This window comes from Macaca nemestrina, chromosome 13 (genome assembly GCF_043159975.1).
Source record: "Macaca nemestrina isolate mMacNem1 chromosome 13, mMacNem.hap1, whole genome shotgun sequence".
NCBI classification, from domain to species: Eukaryota; Metazoa; Chordata; class Mammalia; order Primates; family Cercopithecidae; genus Macaca; species Macaca nemestrina.
Genome location: NC_092137.1, coordinates 6,163,526 through 6,189,578, shown reverse-complemented (window position 1 = coordinate 6,189,578; position 26,053 = coordinate 6,163,526). Strand labels below are relative to the sequence as shown.

The following is a 26,053-nucleotide window of genomic DNA, read 5'->3' as shown; positions in this document are numbered from 1 at the left end:
CAAAATGTTTAAATTAGGTGGTGTACTGCTGTGAATTCCTAGCAAAACCAAAGGGACTGATTTGCCATTTGGATTTGGAGAAATCTCTTTTGTTTTTCTGTAACATTAGGAACTTCTGTTACCGTCAGAGGAAATTATAAAAGCATGCAGGAAGGACAATGAGGCCGTGGTTGAGAAATTTGTCACCCAGGTGCACCCAAGTCTTTGCTTTCAGAATGCTGCCCTACTCCCATCCTAACTGATTTGTTTTATGCGACCACTAGAGCAGGCACCAGAGAAAAGGCAAGTAGGCGAGGTAAAAAGAAACTTTATTAGCTAGCCAATGTGAAGGAAGAAAGGGCAAAGTTCACCGGTCTCTGGTGGTGGAGGCGGAGGAAGTCGCTCCAGCATTCTCGGTCGAGGTTCCTAGGTCCGCATATGAGGAGGGGCCGAGGAAGTTCGCTCCGGCGTTCTCGGGTGAGGTTCCTAGGTCTGCATATGAGGAGGGGCCGAGGAAGTTCGCTCCGGCGTTCTCGGGTGAGGTTCCTAGGTCTGCATATGAGGAGGGGCCGAGGAAGTTCGCTCCGGCGTTCTCATCTCAGGTGAGGTTCCTAGGTCTGCATATCAGGAGGGGCCGAGGAAGTTCCCGCCGCGGCCTGCCGGGAGCGGCTTTTCCGTCTAAGGCTTGGGAGTGGGAGGGCAATAGGCGGGACACCGGCATGTCGGGGGCGTTCCGTAGGTGCGGCCAGGTAAGCTTCGGTTTCCTCGATTGGACGCCATGTTGCGCCTGCGCAGTTGGTCTGTATTTTTCCTGTGCGCGGCCTGCATTTTCCTGCGCGCGGGTAAGTTGGTGATGAAGAACCTGGAAATGCGCCATCTTAGTCATCTTTGTCCTCTCCCCCCGTCCAGTCACTAACTTTGCCTGGGATATCCCAGGAGAGCAGCTCTCTGAAGCTACCTCACCAGAAAGTCAACCTTTTAGTGGGGGACGATAGAGACCAGTTGCTATGTGCCCCAAAGAAAGTGATTTCCCCCTTTTGTAGACTTCTGAGCAATATTCCTGTTTCAGCTCGATACCACAAGCAGGTGTTCATAGAAATTCTGTGTCTCCAGTTTTTTAGCCTTTTCAAGTTTCAATCATGGGAATAAAATTGCTTCTAAGTGGTAAATATCTCTACTCTCCTTTTCTACTTTGCTAAGCCAGTTGTGACTTATTTATTCACTTTTCAACTTCCAGAATAGTAATCTCTTATTTCCTTTGTTATTTTGTTCTCTTTGCATTTGTACACAAATATATAAAAGTTGATCTTGCTGTCACTGTAGCACAGTATCACAAGAGAAGTACAGATAAATCTACCATGTGTGTAGTCTGTTCTCACACTGTTAATAAAAGACATACCAGAGGCTGGGTAATTTATAAAGAAAAAGAAGTTTAATGAACTCACAGTTTCACATGGCTGGGGAGACCTCACAGTCATGGTGGAAGGCAAAGGAGGAGCAAAGGCACGTCTTACATGATGGCAGGCAAGAAAGTATGTGTAGGGGAACTCTCCTTTATAAAACCATCAGCTCACCTGAGACTTACTCACTATCAGGAGAACAGCATAGGAAAGACCTGCCGCTATGATTCAATTACCTCCCACTGGGTCCCTCCCATGGCACATGGAAATTATGGGAGCTAAAATTCAAGATGAGATTTGGGTGGGGACACAGCTAAACCATATCAATGTGTAAGGTAAAGTTTGTGCCTTATTTTTTGCTTTTGTTTTATGGAAGTAGACTGGATCGTGTCACATGGAAACTTTCTTTACTTTTGATCTCTGGTTTCGTGCCAGTCTATTCAGCACAGTCTAATCCATGGGTAGACAGCCTCCCTGACTCACCCAACTCATCCACAAAGAGAACTGAAAAAATGAAAAGTGACAGTGGCCATCACCTTCAATGAATATGCACAGTGTTAGAAATAAAAGATTAAAGTGTTCTCTGTCAATGTGGTAAATACATTCGAGAATGAGAAAATAACTTTTTAAAAATATTGCTTTTTAAGCAAAGTTTCGTGGTCATTAGACCTTGATTAAAATTAGAACTTTACCAAATGCTTACTAGGTCACCTTGTAAGAGTCTTTGAAGCCTCATTTTTTTTTTAACTTATAAAATGGGGATTTTGGGAACAAAAATCAAGATAGCAAGTGTACGGTATTCAGCACTGTGTTTGACAGGTAAGTGATTCTTGAAAATATTAAGTCCATTTTTACATACTCACGTGTCCAGCCTTCCCAATGGGGAATAATTTATATCAGAGAAAAATATATGATTTATTCAAATTAAACTTAAATTAGTTCTGTAAGTATTCTGTCCTTCAAATCTTGCGGACCAAGTCTTTTTTTGTTGTTCTGTCTTTTAAATTTTATTCAATTCCTTGGGCAGAACCTTTGGAAACTGAAAATAGTTTATTATGTTCTTTATGGAGTAACACAGGTACATTTTACCATATAGACTCTAGTCAGAGGGATTTAAAAAATTAAATTTTCCTAAAACTGGAAATGAACCAAACCTTACAAACATGGTTCTGAACAGAAGCCATTGTAGTAATAGAGTTCTGGGAAAGCAGTAGAGACCACTTTTTCAAAAACTCATTTCATGGCTGATTCCAGGGTGAGGTAGAGGAGGTACAATTTAAGCTTGGAACATCTTTTTATACTAGACATAGTATATATCTGGTATACTATTTCCATGTAGGTAACATTATAAATATATAAAAACTGTGTGTTTCTGGCTTCATCATTTGCCAACTCTGAGACCTTAAGAAAATCACCTCCCATCAGGGTTCCACCTTTTATGTGTACGGTTGGACTGATCACAGCTCCTCCCTCACGGTGTTGTTGTGAAGATGGTGTGACATTCTCTACGTGGACACCTGGCTCCCCATAACTGATCATTGTTACCATAACCCAGAATTTCTCTTGTGATCAAGGCGTTGTGTAGGGGGTGGTATATGATGAACTTCATCTTTTCTGAGCATTAATCATCACCAAGAACATAGCTTCTTACTTCTCTGCATGGTCCGGTTCCCTAGCATGGCCACTGCCATTACTCAGTGTTCCAGCTACTCACCTGCTGGGCAACTTGCCCTTCATAGTCCTCTCAGGAGGGCAATTTCCTGCCATGTCTGGGAAAGGACCTGCTAAGTAGAACTGAAAACCAGCCAGAGAGAGCCAGGGTGGGCTTGGGAAGGCCATCACTTTCAGTAAGAATGGCTTTTTGTGTGTTGTTTAGAAGCATCAAATAATCATTTAAACTGAGATGAGAGGCACTGTGAACTTTCACAAAGAGAGGCAAGCCAAGAACCTAAGAAGTAATGTGGAATAGAGAGAAATTCAGATTTATATTCAAGTTATTTTTACCATCCTACTCCTAATGAATAGCATACGCTTTGTCTAGTCAGCACTAGTTTATGGTACCAGAAGGTGAATCAGGTGCTTGAACAGGAAAACTCAATGCCCGTGTGAATCCCCACTGTATACAGAGAGGAATGAGAACCAAGACCTGAGGCTTTCAGAAGGAGAATAAGACCAGAAAAAGCAGCAGCAAAGAATTAACAAAGGTGGAAGTGGCTACTTTGAGTAGCAGCAAAAGTGGCTCAGAAAAAGCCACAGTTTTTAATCCTTTCCCCCAACCTGCCACAAGGAAGGTTGTTTTATTTTCTTAACAAAAAGCAAATATTTTAAATTGGTCAGAGAAAGAAAAAAGGAATAATTATTGATTAAAGGCTCTAAGAACAAGTTTCATAAGAAAGCTACATTTCAGTATTATGTTAGACACTATGAGCCAACCATAGCAGCAATCTTTCTAAGAAATAAATTTAGGGCACAAAATGTACCATTCTGACACTAATTCAGACAAAAATAATGAAGATGAGTTTTCATTCATTTTTCGTCCAAGTCCTTTGGGACCCTGTCACATTATTTGCTACCTGCCAAGTACTGGAGATTTGGATCTCTAATGACAATCTCTTGCTTTCCCTCACTCAAATGCAGGGGGGGGGAAAAAGAAAAAAAAGAAAAAAAAAACCAGGAGAATCAAAATACTCTTCCATACATAGCTTTACTTCCAAATTAACTTTCTCTGTGCTTCATTGCTCATGGGAACACCTACTAGGCCTTGTGTTTACAAAGCCATAATTGTCTTCACTTTCGTTCTGAATAATTTTAGAGTAATCTTGTACCACATTCTTGCCTTTCAGAGAGACACCTAAGGAATTCCTCTGTGATCCTTTTAGGCAAAAAGATAATTCACATTTGTAAGAAGTTTCTGCATTTTCTTCTTTGGTCTCTGATACTCCTGTCCTAATAACTTGTAATTACTTTGCCTTTGAAGAGTGAGAAAAGGTGCTGCTCAGAGCACAGTCCCTTTTTTTCTGGGTTGCTATCAGGCATCTCTCTGTCTACACTTATAAAAAGCAGAATAGATTCTAATTAAATCCCATATTTTTCAGATAACTCTATTGAGTAAACTGATAAAGATGTTATCAGTGGGCCTGTTGTCATGTTTGATCAAATTCTTTACAGAGCTATATAGTCTCTCATAAAACCTGCTTGAATGGTGTAGTTCAGAGAAATCTTTGAACAGTACTGTTCTGTTTTCTAGAATCAAGGGGGGAGAGGAGGTGGGGGATTGCTTGAGAGGCTCCTGTTACTCACATGGGGTGATGCTTAAATGGTTTGTTTTAGGAAAAAAACAAACACTTCTCATCTTTTAGTTTTACTGTCTTGCTATAAAATTCCACTCAGGGTACAAAATGGAACCTATTTTCACTTATTATTAGGGTGAAAAGAATGAGCCACTTCAAAATCACAGTTTTTTTAAGGCTGAAATTTATTCAATGTCTATTATTTGTAGGGGACCATACCAAATATCCTACATGAATTATCTCATTTGATGCCTATGACAATGCAGGATGTTAATTCTACTTTGGAGGTAAGGAAATTGAGGGCTGGGCAGACTTGTCTAAGGCCACGCAGCAAAGATACCTCTGAGCGTAAGAGGGGAAGAGGGAAAGGAGGAAGGAGAAATAAAGCAGCTCTGTGCGGAGATGAAGTTCTGTGTATCTCTGTCAGTTAGGGCTCTCATGCGGAACATACCCCCAGCAGGATAATTCAGTAAGCTTTATTTACCGAGGGACTAACTACCAATGTTTGGGTGGCTACAGAGCCATGGGGCTGCTGGCAGCTGAACTTTTACCCTTCCTAAACCTGAGGGAGGAGGCTGAGGCGAGAGAGGCCTGCAGAGTCACAGAGTGATGGAGAACGACATGCTTTGAAAAGATGGATGACCTTCAGTCTGAGCAAGCAGCCACCTTGAGGCCACCTTGCGGGCATAGAGTCAAGACCTCCCTCTCCCCAGTTAGCCCATCAGCAGAACCTTCCTGCAGTCTACAGGACATGGAGGTCCTGCTCACACCACCCTGAGTCAGCCTCTCAGGCAGCCCGTGGTGGGTACAGGACCCCAAGGTCTCTTCCCCTTTTCACCCAGACCCCCGCTACTCCCCATGAGTTTCAGCCACACTGGGCTCCCTGACTCCTTCCTCATGGCTCCTGTCCCTTTCACATGAGGCTCCTTGTCTCTCTTGGTCTCATTTAGAGGGACACAGCTAACCTGGAGTGATGACAGAGAAGGGGCCTGTTTCCAGGGCATGTGCAGTGGAGCTAAATCTGGATGGAAAGGAGAAGCAACATGGGGAGACTGAGGCAGGGTGGGCTGAGAGGGGGGCGGGCCCTGGAGACCATCACTGTCCACCTTGTTTGGATATTCAACACTTGAATAAAGTCCTGGGCCATTTACTCCTGTTTTTGGCCACCAGATATTGCTACCATTTCCCCATAAATAGAACTTTTTTGGGTGGACATTCAGGAGGCTGTCCCACACGCATTTACCCCTCCACTTAGGTGTTATTCATTTATCCATTCACTGTCATTCATTTATCCATTCACTCAGCACATGCTATGAGCATGTATCAGCTTACTATTTGCACAAAGATCATTGAAATATGATCTGTCTTTAAAGCATTTGCAAGCGACAAAGATAATTTTAATAATCCTCACAAATAATTTTAACTTATTTTAAAAAGTGGGAATCCTCATGCGGATGGAATAGATAAAATGTATTAACTGTTGAAAAAGCAAGGAGGTTATTTTTAATCCTCATATCAGAAGTTCAAGGTTCAAGTTCTTCTCTTGTGGAGAATCAGCTAGCACCACCTTCCTAGAAACCTGGAGTAATTCTGCCCTAGACTTAGCTGTCGACTCTGAACTCCTCTAGAAACTGATGCTCTGATGGACAGAGTCCGATATCAGATGATACAGTGACTTCTACCATTCATGAGCTGGCTCTTGTGTTGAGCTCTGCTTTTGCCAATGAAATAGCCAATGGTATTTCAGTCCAAGGCCTCCTTCTGGCTTTTGTATTCTTGCAGGGACTGGATGGGTTCCAGCCAGTCAATGGTCTATCAGAGATGGTGTCAGCTGCTGATGAGGAGTAGGAGACTTAAGTAAGTTAAGTGATGTCCCCATGCCATGCCGCACAGCAAGCCAAGGCTAAGACAAGGCCACAGGTTCCCAGTGTACACTCCATCATCCCACTCTGGCTCAAAACTGGATAAGAGGAAACTAGATACAGGAAAGCTAATCTTCTCTCTGATTAAGTTAAGACAAGTCCATAATGAAAACTGATGCCCTAAGGTTAGCAGGCACTGTCCTTTCTCTTCCTCTCTTAAAATTTCCAGGAAAATGCTCACTGCATTTGAGAAATGTGTCTCTTCATGTCTGTGTGAGCCCTGGGGACCAGAATCTGTGTCTTATTTATGTTTGTATCTTTAGTAGAAAACTTTGCCTGATATGTCAAGGGCGTCTATTAAATGCTCATTGAGGGAATGCTTGCACTGGTTCTTTCCTTTTTTAAAATAATATTCACAAACCTTTAGTGACCAGACCCACAGCAAAAATTATTAAATGCTATTACTCATGCCCCTTTCTCAAACGATTTCTACTAAGATCTTGTGAGAATATTAGCTCAATTCCCATTTTACAGACAAGCAAATAGAGGCTACAGCAGGTTGAACAGTAACAGCTCACACTTCTTGACCTGACACTGTGTCAGGCACCATCTGGAACATGCTCCCTATAATGCTTTATTTAGTCCTCATGATGACCCTATGAGAAGGTGAAATTATGGTCTTCATTATTTCATATGATGAAACTGAAGCACAGAGATGTCAAGTAAATTGCCCAAGGTCACAAAGCCATTTACAAGAAGCCAGGATAGGAGGACAGTTAGTTTGACTTTACGACTCAAGTCTTAATTGCTTCTTTGTACTGTCTTTAATGACACACCAAAGCCTCAGAGATAGCCAGGGACCATGAGTTTTTCCTTTTGTTAATGACTGGGCTTATGATGCTGAGAATGTCTCCATCTTTCAGAGTTTGGTTTCCTTATCTCTGAGATGTTATACCAACATCCACCTCCCTAATACAGGTCTGACTTTCTCCTAGACTGCCCCCAATCCTACATAAAAAACAGACATGTATAAGCCACTCTTTGGCTTTCAAAATGCCAAAATCTCAACGGAATCATTTTATCCTCTACATTTTTAAATATACTAAGCAACTAAGCACCATTTGTCTAGCCCTGGGCTCAAGAAAAATACTTTTTCAGTGTTTGAGAGTCATAGTAACATTGGGAAAAAAACTAAGGGTATAAAATTGTCTTTACTTTACCGCTTAATATCTGTGTGACCTTGGGTACTTCATGTCCGTTTTATGTATTTGATATTCATCATCTGCAAAATAATAACAGTGACAACAATAATCATTATCAATGAATTGTTTAAAAATGAGAGAATGATACACAGCTTTTTAAAACAATAATAACCAATTAAATACTAACCTATGATTACTGTGTATACAGATGCAGTTCGTTCAACTCTGTTAGAACACAGACAAAACTCCAAAGGTTTAACTGAGTAAGTAACCTAAGTAGTGGATGGCAGTCTGTATCCTCAGATTGTTCACTTACTGGTCAATGTGCAGATACGGGGTTAACAGGATGTAGGAGAAAGACCCCACACTCTGGAACGAAATACTGTTATGTGACCTTGGGCAAGAGGTTTCACGTTTCAAAATATCCATGGATATTTACACTAAGGGGTTAAATAACCTTCAGAATTGTCATGCTCATAGAATGTGAAGCCCAAAATGCAGTGTCTGCCTCAGGTTAGGATCGAATAAATTATATTTTCTTCCTCACTTTGGATAGAACTGTTTTCGCGAGTGAAGAGAACTCAAGCAACTTTTAAAATCCCAAGTTTAATAGAGTATCATTATTAACAAATAACACTACTAGCCTTTCTCTCCCCTCCTTTGCCAACAATCTAATCATTTTATTGATTTCAGACTCCATTTGTGAGATGAGAATGCCCCATGGGAAATAGCCCCAACACAGTGCTGCTTCCTCACAAAGTAAAGACAACGTCTATTTGATTGAAGGAGAGAGTACATTTCCTAGCTCCTGATGGAAACCAGTGTGTCTCCTCTTCATATGGACCATCAATGTAAATGTGTATCTCCTTTATACCTTATATAAAAACTAGCTTTATGCATGAAATAATAGCATTAGAAAAGCTTTAAGGAGCCGTAAGTCCTAGTTTTAATTTTACTTATTCCTGATACCATGGGAAAATCTTTATAATTTCATGAGCCACAGTCTACTCATCTACAAAATGGGGATTAAATGGGTCAAAATATGTAAAAGTTTATAACATAATAACTCATACATAGTAGGAAGTTTATAAATGTACATTTTCTATCATCTTCCCCCATAAGACCAGACTTTAAATTTTACGTAGTTATATAGATCCCATAATGACTAGCAGTATGCCCTGCACAAAATATGCTCTTGAGAAATGTTTATGAAATTAAACTAAACTTAAAATATATATAGATAATACAAGTGTTTTTAACACATCATTATTTTACATTATAAAAAGTATAAGCTTAGGGCCTAAAATTAATTTCATATATTTTGAATTGTATGTATTATAATTATAACTAAAAATCCACCATGCTCAAACTTTTTTGTTGTTGTTGCTGGTTAGTTCATTTTTTTTTTCAGCCAATCTCACGTGAGGCTACAGAGTGTCAACGAAAGAATAAACAATTTGGAGCCAAAGTTGAATTTAAATTTAGTGTATCTCATTGACTCAAAGATACCATTAATTATGAGATGCCCATGTACAATTGTTACAAAGACAGTACTGCCAATACACTAAGGCATGATTGCTAACGAAAAATTGCACAATGAATACTTATTTCAGAGATGTTAATATGAAAGAAAATATGACCCAATGAAATGTTATTTAACTTCTCTGATCTCCATTTTCTCCATCAGAAAAATAAGTCTAACAGTAATAACTAAGCGGATTTTGAAATAATCACATGAAGAAAGGGTATGACTGTCCACTTCAAATTCTAAAACACTGAAAATATTGTTTATAGACAACAGTCTCACTTGATGAGAAGCTCAGTTTGGAGATATGAAATGTCTTCCATCTTCCTGATCTATCTTTCCTTGGTTGTTTATGTAATGCCATGACCAAGAAGTAACAGGTTTTGTGTCTATTTCACTGTAAAATGACAACATATAATCATGATAGTTCACCTGAATTTGTGTTACTTTGCCTTTGGAGTGAACTTCTTACAGATTTTTTTAAACCTAGTTTCTGGTAATTATTCAAACACAAAAGTAATTGTTTAATGATTGTTCAAGAAAAACTTTATATCCTATTTAGGTTACTCATTTAGAAGAATTGACCTTAGACTTTTAAACAAATCCAAAGAAAACAAATCAGAAAGCAAAACCCACAAAAAAATCCAGAAAATTACCCAGGTCAGGGAAAGAACTGGATGATTTACATGACAAACTATTCTTGAAATTTTTTTCCATAAGTCTAGTATATTAGATTTGAACATTTTTACAGAAACATTAACAGATCCATTTGACTTCAAAGTTTGGGACTGAAGACAGGAGACGCACTTTCTAGGCTTCCTGATCCTCTGTGTGTCAGGTGACATACCTAAAGAATTGCATGCCATATGAGCTAAATAGTTGGATGTTGCAGATTCATTGTCTTGTGGGGTTTTGCCAATACCTCCCGATGTGACAAGCAAGAGTGCCAAGAAATAGTATGATTCAGCTTTGTGAGTCCCTCCTGTTTCTGATTTTGTAACTCCATTTCTGCTGCCCCTGGAAGGATGGTCATCATTTGGTAAATTTGATTCATTATTGGAGGTTCAAAGAGCAAAGGAAATGCAAATGGCTTACAACTTACAAAGACACACAGTACTGCAGAATGCCACAAGAAAGACGTTAACAAAGTCATTGTGACATTTGATGGGGATAATTTTTAAAACCTAAGAGACAGCAAGGTGCTGAGCACATTCTACCATGTTTTCCTGGATTCTTCCAGGTTTGTCTCCTAAATAACTCTGATAATTCAAAGTACCTTAAGATTACTTCCCCTCATTCTCAAGCTTTTAATTAGGGTGTTTTCATCAAGAACATCTTCCTCAGTGCTCTCATGTTAAAATCCTAAATATGCTTTAAATTTCAAACTCATTTTTCTTTTTTCCATAAAACCTGCTTGTCTCCATGCAATCTCTATCCCCTAAAGCATTCCATTTAACATGTTCTTGATACATCCAGAATAGCTCTTATCCTAGTTGCTCAGGGATTTAGGGATATGTTTCTCTTATAGCTTTAAATTTCTCTGTTTTATTTATAGTTATAATCCTAGAGCTTATGTACAGATTTATTCAATATTTGTTGGCTAATTTTTATTCTCTTGCAATTGGGATGAGGAAAGAGATGAAGTGAGTGTCAGAAAGCAATAGTTTTCATGGAATAGGTGATGTTCACTGGGCTGCTACCTCCTACTCCAGCTAACTCCACACCTCCTAGTCCAACTACCCTTGCCCAACTATCTCCTAGTCCAACTAGCTCCACACCTCTATTCCTGTTAAAGAAAAAGAACAGCAAAATCCAAAAAAGTGAGAGTGATATTATAAAAGACAGACCATTAAATCTACAAACCTCATGCTTTGTTCTTAGTTACAATGCACTTAAATCACACCTCAATTTTCTGCATGTTAGGTTTGGCAATGCTGTAGTTGAGAGCTGTTGCCATCAGCCTATGCTTAAAGAATTTCCCACAGAAATTGTTTCTAACTTCCTCCACTTTCTGCTAGTCACAAAAAACCCTCTTGTCTTCAGAAAATTACTTCCTATTTTATCAATCTGTGGCAGCATTTCTCAGCATTGCACTGCTGACATCATGAATCAGATAATTCTTGGTTTTGTGGGCTGCATGTGCATTGTAAAATGTTTAGCAGCATCTTTGATTTCTACCCATTAGACACCAGTAACAATCTCATGACAATCAAAAGTATCTCCATGCATTGCCTAATCTCCACTGAGATCCCTCCAGTTTTAGAGTAACTAGTCTATAGAGACTCCTCTGGCTAAGCCTCCTCAACTTGCATAACTGAGATTCTTAAACTAGGAGAGATGACAGGAGCCACAGAGATTCAGTGGCTCAACCACATATTACAGATAAGCCCATAGCAGCTAAGTGTGTTCCCCAAATAGACTAACAGTGCAAGACTAATGCATCTAAAATATAAGTGCCACCATGTCCATCTAGTATTTAACATTCTTCAGTGGCTCTTCGTAACTCACAAGACAATATCATAAAGTCCCTTGCCTTGACTCACAGTGTCTTCTTTTGTGGTTCTACCTGTCCAGTTTTGTAGCTGCCTCAAGCTACTTGCAGATAGTGGAATGTAGGGTGCCCTCTCACTCATTGGCATGAGATGTTCCTGGCAAACATCTCTGTCCCTGAGTGTCATATTTTGACATTTCTCTGTGTATTTGTCAGCTTCTCACCATGAGACTGTAAGATCCACAAGGGCAAATATCTAGTCTCCCTTCTTTATAATTTCCTCACCAGCACCTTACTCCACAAAGTTGGTAGAAAAATGACTGGAAGCCTCTATATTTTGGCAAATATTTATCTACCTGAAATGCCCCTTAGAAATTCAGTCCAACATCATCAAAGACCACACAAAGACACCAATATTCTCCTCTTTCATCAGAATGGATCCTGTAAGTTTCTCCTAAAAACCTTAATGGCTGGGTTGTTCGTCTGTCAGTCAGCCAGATGCTCATTCTCAACACCATTGATTCCTAAGAGCAAGGACCAAATGGCACCACACTTGTAACCTTAGTGTTTAGTGCTAGTGTTTGGCTCATATTAAATGTTTCATGAAAAATGGATGTCTGTATCCCTTAGTTCTTCCTTTTCTTTTCTGAGTACAGCAGAAGTCGTGTCTCATCCTTCTGGATATTTTTCATAATGCATAGCACAATACCTCGCAAAGAGGAAATAATTAGTTAACATGCCACATCTGCTTCTTCTTTGTCATTGCTTAAAGGTTTTGGGGAGTCCTAGACCTGAAGTTTCAGCTAAGCTTTCTCAGGAATAGCAGACATTGTTTATTGGTTTCTGTTTATTGGTTTCAGGGTGCTTGGCCACTGTGACCAACACTGCCAGTGCTCTGCACAAATTCTCTTAAGTCCCTCTCACTGCTTGAGTATTTGCCTTTCCCAGTTTCAGGGTGCTTCTGAATGCAAGGTCTGCACCTGCAGCTCTTTACTGAGGACTGCCCTTAGCTACTAAAGGGCCTTAGTACCTTTGTGTTGCTATGAAGGAATACTTGAGGCTGGGTAATTTACAAATTAAGGAGATTTATTTGGCTCATAATTCTGCAGGTTATCCAAAAAGCACAGGGTCACCATCTGCTTCTGGTGAGGTCCTCAGCAAGCTTCCAGTCATGGTGGGAGAGGAAGGGGAGCCTGCATGTGCAGAGACCACATGGTGAGAGAGGAAGCAAGACAGAGAAGGGGAAGGTGCAGGCTCTTCTAACAAACAACTCCCATGGGAACTAATAAAGCAAGAACTCATTCAGTGTTCTCAGAGGACATTAATCTATTCACGAGGCATCCATCCCCATGACCAAACACCTTCCATTATGTCTCACCTCTAACATCAGGGAATAAATTCCAACATGAGATTTGGAAGGGTCAAACATTTAAACGATATCATGGAGTCTCATTAACTACAGGTGCGGGGAAGGGGACATTCTTGGAGGGCCCCACACCCATTCCCAATTCCTGCACCCAAGCATAAGGGAACACAGAAGCTCAACTGCCTCACCTCAGGTTCAAACACAGGGAGCCCAACTTACACCCACACTCCCTTCTGGGCTGGGCTGAAGCAACCCTCTGGGCACGTTGCCTAAAATTACACACTGGCCTTGTTTCTTTCCCTTTCCTGTCTTTTCCCCCCCAGTTTCTCATTTGTTTCCCTTGGAAGCAACTTCTTTATAAATCATTGACACACAAACTCTTATCTCAGGGTCTTCTTCTGACAGCAAACCCAGGACAACATCTTCCTCTCTACTGATTGTTAACCAGCAGGGGAGGGAGTGAGGAGCACATCGAAATCACTTGAGTACATGACTGGGTACATGATTTGTGAGGCTGTCTTAGTCCTTTCAGCTGCTATAACAAAATCCCATGAACCGGGTGGGTTATAAACAGCAGGAATTTACTTCTCATCATTCTGGAAGCAGGGAAGTCCAAGATCAAGGTCCCAGTCAATCCAGTGTCTGAGGAGGCACCTTCTTGCTGTGTCCTTGTGTGATGAAAGGGGCAAGGGAGCTCTCTGGAGCCTCTTTTCTAGGGGCTCTAATCCCATCCATGAGGACTCTGCCCTGATGACCTAACCACCTCCCAAAGGCCCTACCTTGTAATGCCATCATTATGGGGATTAGAATTTCAACATACGCATTTTGGGGGATATAAACATTCAGACCATAGCAGGAGCTGAGTGTGCCTGAAAATGTGGGTTTCTTATTCTTATTATGAATTTCAAGATCAAAACAGCAGAGCATTGAGCTAAGTGTGGTTTCCTTCTGGGCCTGGGTACTTGTGTGACTGCCCAGACTGCATGCCCATGAAGCCTGCCCTACATAATAGACTTCGTCAATCTCCCGTATCCAACTACTCTTTCACAACTACCAACAACCGATAACACATGTGCACAGCCGTTGTATGGATGCTTTTTCCTCTCTCTAAATAGCAGTTATTTAAAGTATTATCAGTATAAAAATAGCTGTAAAAAGGCAAGACATACAGGGAAATTTTAAAATATGAATAGCTTCAGCAAAATGATCTATGACACATGAGGGAGTTTTAAGATTCATTGCCTGTGGGCAAAATTTTGGACACATAGTAGTTACTCAATAAATGCTCATTGATTGACTGATAAGATTTCAAATACTTGATGTTTTTAATTTTTTTCCTTTGCACTTGGCACTATTAGAAGCACATAGGATTGGAATATGTGAAAGTTAGAAAGGACTGAGGACCTCAGTAATCATAATCCAAAAATTTGATTTTGCAGATCTGAGACCAATATATTTTAATGATTTCCCTAATGTCATATATCTGAGATACAGTAACAAAGAATTATGTTGCTCATCATTTTCTAAGCGCCATAGTGTATGTTATAATTGTTTATGGGAATCATGCTAACATAAACTCAAGAATTACCAAAGGGACAGTGAAGCTCTGTTAAAAGACGAGGTTGAAAGTGTACTCTTTTTCTATAGCCATACAACAGTGAGTTACCACAACATTTAGCTGCTGAAAACAACATACATTTGGTCTGAAGAGAGAATTGGACATGCTGGGATGGGAGTAAAGAAAAATTCTATGTGAAACAGGTGAGGTGTATAGATAAAGAAACTCAGAGTTCTTGTGAAGATAAAATCCCCTGCTTCAGGTAAAGAACTAGACCTTAACTGTGGGCAATTTGGAATAAAATGAATGCCTCTGAAAGTCACATAGTCCATGGTATTACTTTCAGGGGGTAAGTAGCAGCTCTGTGCATGAGGAATTGAAGAGAAGAGGGAAATGCTATGACTAAAGATACCCTGCAAAAAGTATTGGTGAGAGGAATGAAGATATAAACTAAAGATACAGCAATGGATAGGAGAGGACCAATGTGGGAGCTAACATGGAGGCAGAATGGATCAGACTTGGCAGTGGGTTGACTAGAGGCTTGGCAGTAGCCAGGAAGAAAGAAGGGAAGTTAAAATGAACGGCAGGTGTCACAGCCGTGAAGAGAAATAGCATCTCAGCTCTCAGCAAGCAAGGCCCATTCTCCTCTGAAAACCCCTTACAGATTCCTATACTTCCTCTAAAGAACGTTTGCTTGAGATAAGGTAGTAGATAGCTTGTTCCTAGGAAGTACAGCCAGTGCAAGAAGGACAAGCTAAGGTTTTTGAGCCAATCTTTTTGGTATTGGTGAGAACACTGAATTCTGGTTTCAGGAGCTCAATCATTGGAGCTTCATTTACAGATTCAGGGGCCAGGTTAGATCTACTAGTGATCTAGACAAAAGCTGTCCTGTCAGAGGGGTAGTAAAATCATGTGAAAAGACATATTGGTTACCTACAGTCCCATAACCAATTACCCCAAATCTTAGCAGCTCAAAACAACACACTATGCCTGAGAGCCAAGAGTCAGGGAATGACTTAGCAGGTGCTCTGGCTCAGAGTGTTTCACAGGCTGAGTCAAGCAGTCAGCTAAGGCTACAGTCCCGTGAAGGCTTTACCTGTGATTCCAAGGAGCTAATTCATATGGCTGGAGGCTGGAGGCTTCAGCTGTTTGGCATGTGAGCCTCTCCACAGGGCAACTGGCTTCCATGAATCAAGTGATAAAAATGGGAGGGAAAGAGAAAGCCAGAGAGTGAGACAAAGAAAGCAAGTGAAACAGAAAGACAGAAAGAGAAAGGTAGATAGAGAGAGAAGAGACAGAGAGAGAAAAAAAGAGAGAGAAAAGAGAGACAGAGACAGACAGAGATGGAAGAGATGCAGAGACAAGCACATACCAGAGGGAGATGAAGCAGGAAGCTGATGAAAATTTTACGACCTATCTCCAAAGTCAGACACAATCGTTCCTCCTTATTTTGCTAGAAACAAGTCCATCCCACACTCAAGAAGAGGGGAATTAAACTCTACCTCTTGAAACAAGAGTATCCTAAAATATGTAAATATATTTTTAAAACCACAACAATGGGTGAGCTGGACTGCAAATGAAAAAGTGTTAGGAAGATGGAGAAGACTCTGGAAAGAGAAAGAGGAGGAAAATTAGGGTTAATAGATCCTTTGGCAAACACAGACAGAGGAGGGGAGTGCAAATCCCTCTATACATAGCTCTGATGCCATGTTGAGCTTAATACCTTACTACCGCAAGAAAGAAGTGGAGAGTTCCACGCCAACATGTGTTTGCCAGGTATGTGAACCAATAGCCAAGTGTCTCATCTGCCGATACAATTAGGTGATATTTCAGCTGACCCATTTAATTTTTCCTCCCACAAATTGTTATAGAACCCTACTCCTTTATCATATAATAAAAAAATGGCTTAGGTATTTATTTCTCAAATCTCTTTAAATAGACAAGGTGCAAAAACAAACATGGCAACAACCTGGGCTCTTGTAAGTGCCTGCCATTTCCTAGGCTACAGGGCTGGTGCATCCTCTTCAATGCTCATCCTCCAGACTTGTCCTTGCAAGGGGCTGCTGTGTCTGCATCTGCAGCGGCTCATTGATTCTCCTCTTTTGGCCAAGAACAACTGATGGACACGCAAAATACATGATTGGATGACTGATAAATAAACATGTGCAATGTCTTGGCTCCCAAATGAATTCCCATAACTCATTTAACCTTCTTGGATGCTCAGCCAAGACAGTATGTTCTTATTGTTTCCCCGTCTTTTCCAGGTGTACCGAAAGTTAATACCTAAATAACAATCGTAAAGCATTTATAGCTAAAACATCTCAGATGTTTGTTGTATTTATCACTGGCTGCAGGAAATAGAAGACACTCTGAGGTAATGGATGAAGTCCTAGATTTTAGTCCAAAGCCCTGGATTGACAACTGGCTTGGTGGCCACTTAAGTGAAAACTCTGGGAAGGTTGATCCTTGGGACCATGAGATGTGTGCTCTTTTTGGCTTGTCCATTGGTGTACTTTGATTGGCAGTTGCCAGTTCGGTAACAATTTCCCTTTTATGAATCCTCTGGCAGCGGTTGTATTTCAGTTTCAACCGGTTCTGCCTCGGTAGCAAGCTGTGGAGGAGTTTCTCCCAACTTAAACCTCCAGGGATTATTCAATTATTTGTTGATTTATTTTGGAACCCATATATTAATCTGACTCTTAGTTTGCAATATCTTCTGCCAAGAAACTGGGTTCGAAGCAACAATCCCTTGGGCTTTATTTTCCCTTGAATCCATCATGTACCTTAGAAAGGAGACTGAGCACTTCTCTTTAATATCTTCAGGAGACTTCCCTGCTCCCCTGGCTTTCCTGTCAACCTCTTGCTCCCTGTGTTATCTTAGACTAAGGGGTGCTACCATAAATAGGGTTCACAGAGTTCTGTTCCAATATTCTGGTCATGGCCAGATTATGTGGTCCCCCAGGGCCCTCCCTATGAAGCCACCAAAAAGCATGATGGAGTATAAATGAAGCCCATATCTGACCAGTCTTCATTCCATAGTCTTCATTCCACAAAAGAAAATTTTTTAAAAGCTCGGATGCGTAGTGTTCAATTTGATTCCTGTGTCCTGAACACAACATTTATCTTTAATGCCGGAGGTTTCTTAGAATGTAAAAAAACATGTTTCAGCAAAGGGAGGCCAATTTTCAAAATCACTCATTTGGCAAATGCACCAGCTTTCAAGCTGAAAAGCCCTGCTTCTGGTTCCTCACAGTTTACCTAATCCAAAAGCAGTGGTAATCATGCTAAAAACAAAAAAAATTATCAGCTCTGCCAATAGCCTTGGGCTTTGCTTGCTGCCACAGTACATACACAAAGAGAGATGGTGATAGCGGGTTGCTTATGCAATTGAAATGCACGGCCATCCATATAGAACATGCATGCCTATTTGAAGAGCTACCGGGCACAAAATTTATGGCACCCTTGATTTTACAACTGCACCACCCTCACTATAAATACTTTCATGGGATCAGCCAGTTTATTTCCCGGCTAATAACCGATCCATTCAAGCAGAAATGTCTGAATAAAGAGTTCTACTACTACTACCAGATGTAGTATTTGATCAGACTATAATCAACATATCTCATTTTACTAACACTAGGATAACTTACACAATAAATTTCTCATTGTTGTATGGATTGAGTTCTTCCTAAAAAAAATTAAAAAAAAAAAAAAAAACTTGGAAGGAGACTAGCACTTTTATAATTTGGGCTGGCATTCGGAGTCTACAGGAATCTCTATAAATCTGCTTTCCAGCATTATAAAATGATGCATCCTCAGCATATTCTTCTCTTTCTTGATGTGGAATTGCATGTGCTTACCAGAGCAGAATCAGTGAGGGATAAAAATGCTGCAAGGATATCTTGCTACAGCCATTCTCTCCTAAACCATCAATTTGCAAGAGATTGACTAATTAAATCACACCTTGGGTCTTCCTTTCAGCAGGAAAATGCAGTTAGCTAATCTGAGCTCATATACTAATAATAGAAATAGGCATCTTCACATAGAAGACATTATCTGGAGTCTCACAAAATATTCTCACTTGTTTGTATTTGATGCCTAAGGTGAGCATTGCCTTTTTCCAACCTCATGTCAAACACATGTTTAACATAGAGTAGTCCCTTAAGAAACTGTAGGGTCAGTGTGGACCAAAGGATGCTAATGGTTGCTGTTGGGTGGCACGGCTGTGTGTTGGTTCCCCGGGACTGTCATAACAAAATACCACAAACTGGGTGAATTGAAACAACAGAAATTTATTGCCTCGTAGTTCTGGAGGGCAGATATCAGGGTGTCAGCAGGGCTATGATTCCTTTGAAACCTAAAGATGAGAATCCTTTCTTCCATCTTCTCCCTCCAGTGTTGGGTGGCAATACTTGGTGTTCCTGGTTTACTGCTGCATTACTCTAGTCTCTGCCTCCATTGTCTGTGGTTGTCTTCTCTCTATGGGTCTGGGTTTATACATGGCGTGCTCCTCTGTGTGATTCCTCTTCCTAAAAGGATACTAGTCATATTGGATTAAGGGTCAATCCTACTCTGTTATGACCTCCTCTTAACTAATTATATTTACAACAGTCCTATTTTCAAATACAATCACATTCTAAGGCATTGGTGGTTAGGACATCCACATATCTTTATAAGGGAAAAAATTTAATCCATAGAAGGCTACCTATGCCCCAGTTGGTTCTGGTTCCCATTTAACAACTAGGATTATACACAGATATGGTGTATATCAGTCAGATGAATACCTCTGTCAGTGGTTTGTCAGAAAGAATGGCAAGCAAAGATGTCTATATCCGGTCTTATTGGCACTAACAGATCCCAAGCAACCAAGTGCAATGTTACCCCTTCCCATTTACCCTGGGACTCTCCCAGGGAGTCATCAATGGGTTCCAGGAGGCTATGCGAAGTGGCACCACTGACCAAGCAGAAGAAACCCCATCCATTGCCATTACCTTAATGAATCATCGTTCTCAGGGGAATTTGATTCAGGAATCCAGTCTTGTCTTCACGCCTAGAATTGTTTTATCTCAGAAGAGAAAATGATGCTGACTCAATTCTTCATGCCCAAACCATAATCTAAGTGTGTTCATCTTTCATAGAAAATCTGTGCCACAGGAGCTGGAATGTCCATTTCAGTGTGAATGTGAATTTATTTTCTGTAGGCTGAGCTACACAGGAAGCAAAATCAGAAATTGTCTTAGTGAGACTAGAAACTAAAGGAGAGAAGACAGTTGACAATTCAGTTATTATGTTATGAAAGTCTGGGACAGCCACTTTCTTAGATTTGTTTCATATAAAAATGGATAATAAAATAATGAGTATAGTGACATTTATTATAAAGTTATTTTGTGTTAAGCATTGTACTAAGTATTTTTTTACATTAACATTTTTTAGTCTTTTCAGCAATGGTATGAAGTAGATGATATTATTATTCTTGTTTTACAGATGAAGACACAGAGAGGTGAGGTGTCTTTTTCAGTGTTCATAATTAATAAGAGGCAGCCCCACAATGAGAATGCTCATCATCTGGTTTCCAGAAGCCAAACTCTTTTTTTTTTTTTTTTTTTTTTTTTGGAGACAGAGTCTCACTGTCGCCCAGGCTGCTCACTGCAACCTCTCTCACTGAAATCTCTGCTCACTGCAATCTCCACTTCCATGGCTCAAATGATTCTCCTGCCTTAGCCTCCCAAGTAGCTGGGATTACAGGCACCCACCACCGTGTCTGGCTAATTTTTGTATTTTTAGTAGAGATGGAGTTTCACCATGTTGGCCAGGCTAGTTTCAAACTCCTGACCTCAAATGATCTGCCCACCTCGGCCTCCCAAAGTGCTGGGATTCCAGGCATGAGCCACCGTGCCCGTCCCCAGAAGCCAAACTCTTAATCAGCGTGTGACTCTGTCTGTGGAAAGTCCCTGCCCTGGTCAGTGGTAGATTCACACTGCTGGCTGCTCCCCGCTGCCAGTCTCTGATTCCACATTTCTGTGCTGATTTCATGTCCTTCACTTGACAAACACTAATTAGTTAATATCCATGACTGGTCCAAAGAGAAGTCTTATTATTCTTCTTTCTTGCTTGAAAGACATTTTGTTTTTCATTTTGGTGCGGTGAAAGGAAAATAAATCTCGGGACCCCAAACTCACTAAGCCAAATGGAAAAGTCAAGCTGGAAACTGGGTCAGGCAAACTTGCCTCCCATTTGATTCCAAAATAACATGGCTACAAAGATAAAAAGCTACACACCTCCCCAACATTTTGCCCACAAGGAAATTCCTGGTGGCCCCCAAGATCTTTACCCTAAAGCATTTCTACTAAGGTTCACCAAGGCAATGTAAATTGATAGCTTATCTTCACAGGTGCAGGGACATAGGACAGAACTCAGAGTCATCCTTCTGCTAGCCTGAGACAAATGCATATCTGATTGCTTCCTCTGCCCTATTGTCTACATTACCTTATATAAAAATTCAGATTCCCTGAGCCAGACAAAGGCATGAATGACCATTTTCCCCATCACTTCTCACATGAAAATTGTGTGTTTACCCAATATCCACCTTTTGCTCTTTAAATATTGAAGCCCTCAAAATCATCTTTGGGGAAAGGCATAGACTTGTCTTCTAGGCACCCATCCTTAACTTTGGCAAGTAAGTCTCTTAAAGTGAGTGCTACTTGCTTTGGTCATTTTCTGATTTACAGTGCATGACACAAAATAGATTCCTTTGCTCAACGGCTGGTAGTAATAAGTGCCAGGAAGAACAATGAATTAGTGTTAGAGGCCATGGAGTGAAAAGGAAAGCCATGTTAGGTAAGATGGTCATGAAGATGATATCTGAATTTAAACCTAAACTAAGTGAGAGGAGACGTGAAAACAGTACTAGCAAAGCGCCTTAAGGTGCCCAAGGAACCACACTCAGAGTAGGAAAGAATGATAGATGGGGGCAGCGGGTAGCTGAGACCAGGGACAGGAGTTTCTCACACATCTCCAGGGTGATGGGACTATACGGAGGGTTTTGCACAAAGAAGACATGTTGTTTGACTTACGTTTATAAATAATAATTTAGGCTATACTAAAACTGCTTTATAGTGTCAAGAGTAAAAGCAGGGTGTAGTCAGTCTGTTCTTACACTGCTATAAGGAAATACCTGAAACTGGGTCATTTATAAAGAAAAGAGGTTTAATTGACTCACGGTTCTGCAGGCTATACTGGCTTTTGCTTCTGGGGAGGCCTCAGGAAACTTACAATTAGCAGAAGGCAAAGGGGAAGCTACCACATTTTACATGGCCAGGGCAGGAGGAAGAGGGTGAAAGGGAAGGTGCCACACATTTTTAAACAAGCAGGTCTTATGAGAACTCACTTACTATCACAAGTACAGCAAAGGAGAAATCAACCCCCATGATCCAGTCACCTCCCACCAGGCCCTTCCTCCAACAATGGGGATTAAAATTCAACACGAGATTGGAGCAGAGACACAAATCCAAATCATATCACGGGGAGAACAGAAAAAGCCTCTTGCAATGATGGTGGCCTCCCCGGGCCTGTTTGGTGTAGGAGAAACACAGACTTCACATGTGTGGCAGCTGCTGGAACCACAGGGACCCTTTGACAGACATTCCATCTGTCTTCCCATTAGAAGGGCAGAACCTTTTTTCTTGGAGATCTGTCTGCTACTTGCACGAGCTCTCCCCAACAGCTGGCACTGTAACACCCCCCTCTAGTTAGGGACTCCGAACCCATTCGGGACCAAGGGGTGGTGGTCACTGGCCTCCACATGAGTGTGTCTTGAACCAGAGTGTGCATCGTATTTTATCCACAGGCCTCGCTGCAATGGAAGGAATGAAGAGAAAGCACCCATCATAACCAACAAAAAATTCTAAGGACTTTTAAGAACCACTACTTTGGTCATCTTCGGGAATTTTCTCTGATAGCGCCATCTCTGAGTCATCCTTCCCTCCTCTGAACACCTGTTTCACTTACAGATGATTAAACAAGATGTAGCATTTAGCAGTGCCCCTGTTATTTCATGTGTGTGCGCTACACCTACCTGAGTGCACACACATGAAGTAACATGGACAGCAGCAAGGTCCATTTCACCCTCATCATCCTAAAAATAATTAATATTTATCAGGCACCTACGGTATGCCAGATACTATTCTAAGTACTTTATATATATCAAATCATGTAATCCTCATGACAAAACTATGAGGTGGATACGATGATTATTCATAGCTTTCTGACGACGAAGAGACTGAATTAGATGAAGATTATGCCCCTGGATGAAGATACCCCTCAACCCAAGCAGTTTTCCCCAGACTTCTACTCTTCCACTAAGCCACATGACTTCTTGTGTTGACCAGCACAGCAATGAGCACTCAATGGAGAGAGATGACTGAAAGCAGATCTCTTACTTATGGGTTAACTAGCCAGTAATAAAATATTCTAACAGTGCATTCACAATTATGCTGGAAAGAATGGCAGAGGAAATAGGAGAGAGGGGAAGATGAACACACTCAGGATGTGTGAACTCCGTTGCTCGGCCCCTCCAGGAGCCAGCCTGCAGACAGATCACACAGATGTGGGCTCAGACCCTTCACTCTGTCCATGGCCTCCATATTCAATCATGGACCATCACTCAGCATCCTGACCTTAGTCTGCTAATTAACTCAGCAAATGTTTATTAAGTATGCACCAGGTAGCACGGGCCTCATTACCAACTCCTAGGCTGTGGCTTCATTTAAGTCTGTATCTTCTATTCTGTACCACATCTCTGGACTTCAGTTTTGGCGTCTCTTCTCGGCTACAATGTGGGTGCTTCCCTAGGGCTATGTTATTTGAACCAGGCCACAGCCTTCCCAAGAAAGCAAATAAGGTGAGATATGGAAAATGACTGAAAAATAAAATATAAGACTGAAAGTTCCAGTGACAAGTACACATTCCAATAAGTGGTGGTGGTGGCTAGAAGGACACACGTGTCCTGACTGCACCTAATTCTCCTATTGTTTCTGTACACAGTGACTCCTTCAGAACTGCTCTGAATTCTATCTGTTCCTAATTCCTTTTTCTACCTCCCTATAAAGCTTAAAAATAGTACATTTTCTCTCCATATTTCCTAATATTCTGTGAATTAAACTTACAAAGCCAGCTAATCAATAAATAGCAATCCAACATCTAAATGCTACGTAGGCTGTGCACAAGGTACAAGAAGAAAATATGTTCTTATTTTTCCTATCATCTCAATTGCCTTTCAATATTAACACCGTTTTTTCTACAAGCACTTATTAAACACCCACTATTAATGATGCACTATTTTGGGCAACTGAGAAACAGCAGCAAAGAAGGCAGACAAAACTTCTTGCCTTCGTGTAACCTACCATCTAAAAGAGAGACAAATGACTATGGAGAATTCTGATACTGATGACAGAAATAAAGAAAATTAAACAAGGTAAAAGAATGAAGAGTAAAAGATGGCAGACAGGCTGGTCTTAAGGGATGTATTAGGGTTCCCCAGAAGGACAGAACTACTATATATATGCCCTATATGCCCTAGTAGTTCATATATATATATATATGAATATATATATATATGAAAGAGAGTTTATTAGAGAGTTTATTAGGAAGAATTGGCTCAGAAGATTACAAGGCAAAGCCCACCATAGGCTTTCTGCAAGACGAGGAAAGAGAAAAGCAGGAAGTAGTTTAAGCCAAGTCCGAAAGCCTCAGAACCAGGGAAGCCAACAGCGCATCCTTCAGTCTACCACTGAAGTCCCGAGAGCCCCGGGGAAGCAGTTGGTGCAAGTCCTAGAATTCAAAAGCCAAAGAATCTGGAGTCTAATATCCAAGGGCAGGAGGAGTAGAAGCAAGAGTCTGGCACGGGAAGGAAAAAGATAAACAGAAAACTCAGCAAGCTGCTCATCCCCCTTCTTCTGCCTGCTCTGTTCCAGCTGCACTGGCAGTCGATTGGATGGTGCCCACCCACACTGAGGGTAGGTCTTCCAATGTCCCGGTCCACTGACTGAGATGTCAGCCTCCTCCGGCAGCACACTCCCAGACACACCCAGAAACAATACTTTACCAGCCATCTAGTCATCCCTCAATCCAATCAAGTTGACATCTAATATTAACCATCACAAGTGATGTTCCACAAAGGCCCCTCTGAGAGCACGAAGGTAGAGAGCTTATCACGTGATTGTCTGGCAGAAGAACCTTCCAAACCATGAAACTGCAATTGCACCAGTCTGAACACAGATTTGAGCTTGGATGCTGAAAAGACAGAATAAAGATGATGTGTAGTTGGGTGTAGAGTATGGCAGAAAGTCAAGTTGGAAATATAACTTGAAGCCAGATGCCATAAGTATCTTACAGACCAGGATCAGGTATTTGGATTTCATTCTAATTGCACAGAGAAGCCAGGCTGAGTGGCTCTGGGGCACTGCTCAAGAGAGTGGCATGATGTAAGTTTGAATTTTTAAAGAATTGCTCTGGCTGTTGTGTGGAGAATAGGTGTAGAGAGGATACATGCCTCTAAGTGGAATCGGAAGTGGGAAAATCAGAGAAGAATCCATGAGAAGAAAGAAGGAGCATCAGTAAGGGTAACTTCTAGGTAAACATAAAAGACATAAAAGAGGTACGAACACATGTTTTGTTCTTAGTTCTGTTCTATCTGATTGAAAAGAAACTGCCTAAACCAGTAATTATAAAACTGTGTTTGATGTGCTTATAATGTATAAACATGTAATTTGTGTGATAATAACAGTGCAGAGGAGGAGGAGGTGGGAATGGAGCATCACAGCAGCAAAGTTTCTGTGTACAAGTGAAATCAACTTTGTATTAATCCAAAGTCGATTTTATAAATTAAGATGTTAATTTTAACCCCCAGGACAATCACTAAAAAAAAAAAATTCAAAACAACTAGGAGTAATGGCTCACACTTGTAATCCCAACACTTTGGGAGGCTGAGGCAGGAAAATCCCTTGAGGCCTGGAGTTCAAGACCAGCCTGGGCAACATAGAAAGACACTATCTCTACAAAAGAAATGTATTTGAATTAGCTGGGTGTGGAGGTGCCTTCCTATAGTCCCAACTGCTCAGGAAGATCAGGTGGGAGGATCCCTTGAGCCCAGGAGATCAAGACTGCAGTCAGCATTCCAGCATTCCAGGCAAGAAAGCGAGATGATATTTCAAGAAAGAAAGAAAGAAAGAGAGAAAGAAATTCAAAAATACAATAGGAGACAAAACAAGAAAATTAAAGTGTTACACAAGAAAATACGCACTTAACATAAAATAAGTCAGGATAGTGGAGCAAAGAAGACATAAAAATAAAATGGTTCAGACAGAACTACAAATGAAATCAG

The 26,053-nt window shown here is 40.9% G+C and overlaps 1 long non-coding RNA gene across 1 annotated transcript; it reads left to right on the top strand.

Moving 5' to 3' along the window:
- Positions 1-296: 296 nt before the first annotated feature.
- LOC139357761 (uncharacterized) lies at positions 297-9,023 on the top strand. The gene is made up of 4 exons (XR_011611420.1): positions 297-728; positions 4,879-4,956; positions 7,942-7,996; positions 8,427-9,023. It is a non-coding gene; the product is annotated as an uncharacterized lncRNA (long non-coding RNA).
- The last annotated feature ends 17,030 nt before the right edge of the window (positions 9,024-26,053 follow it).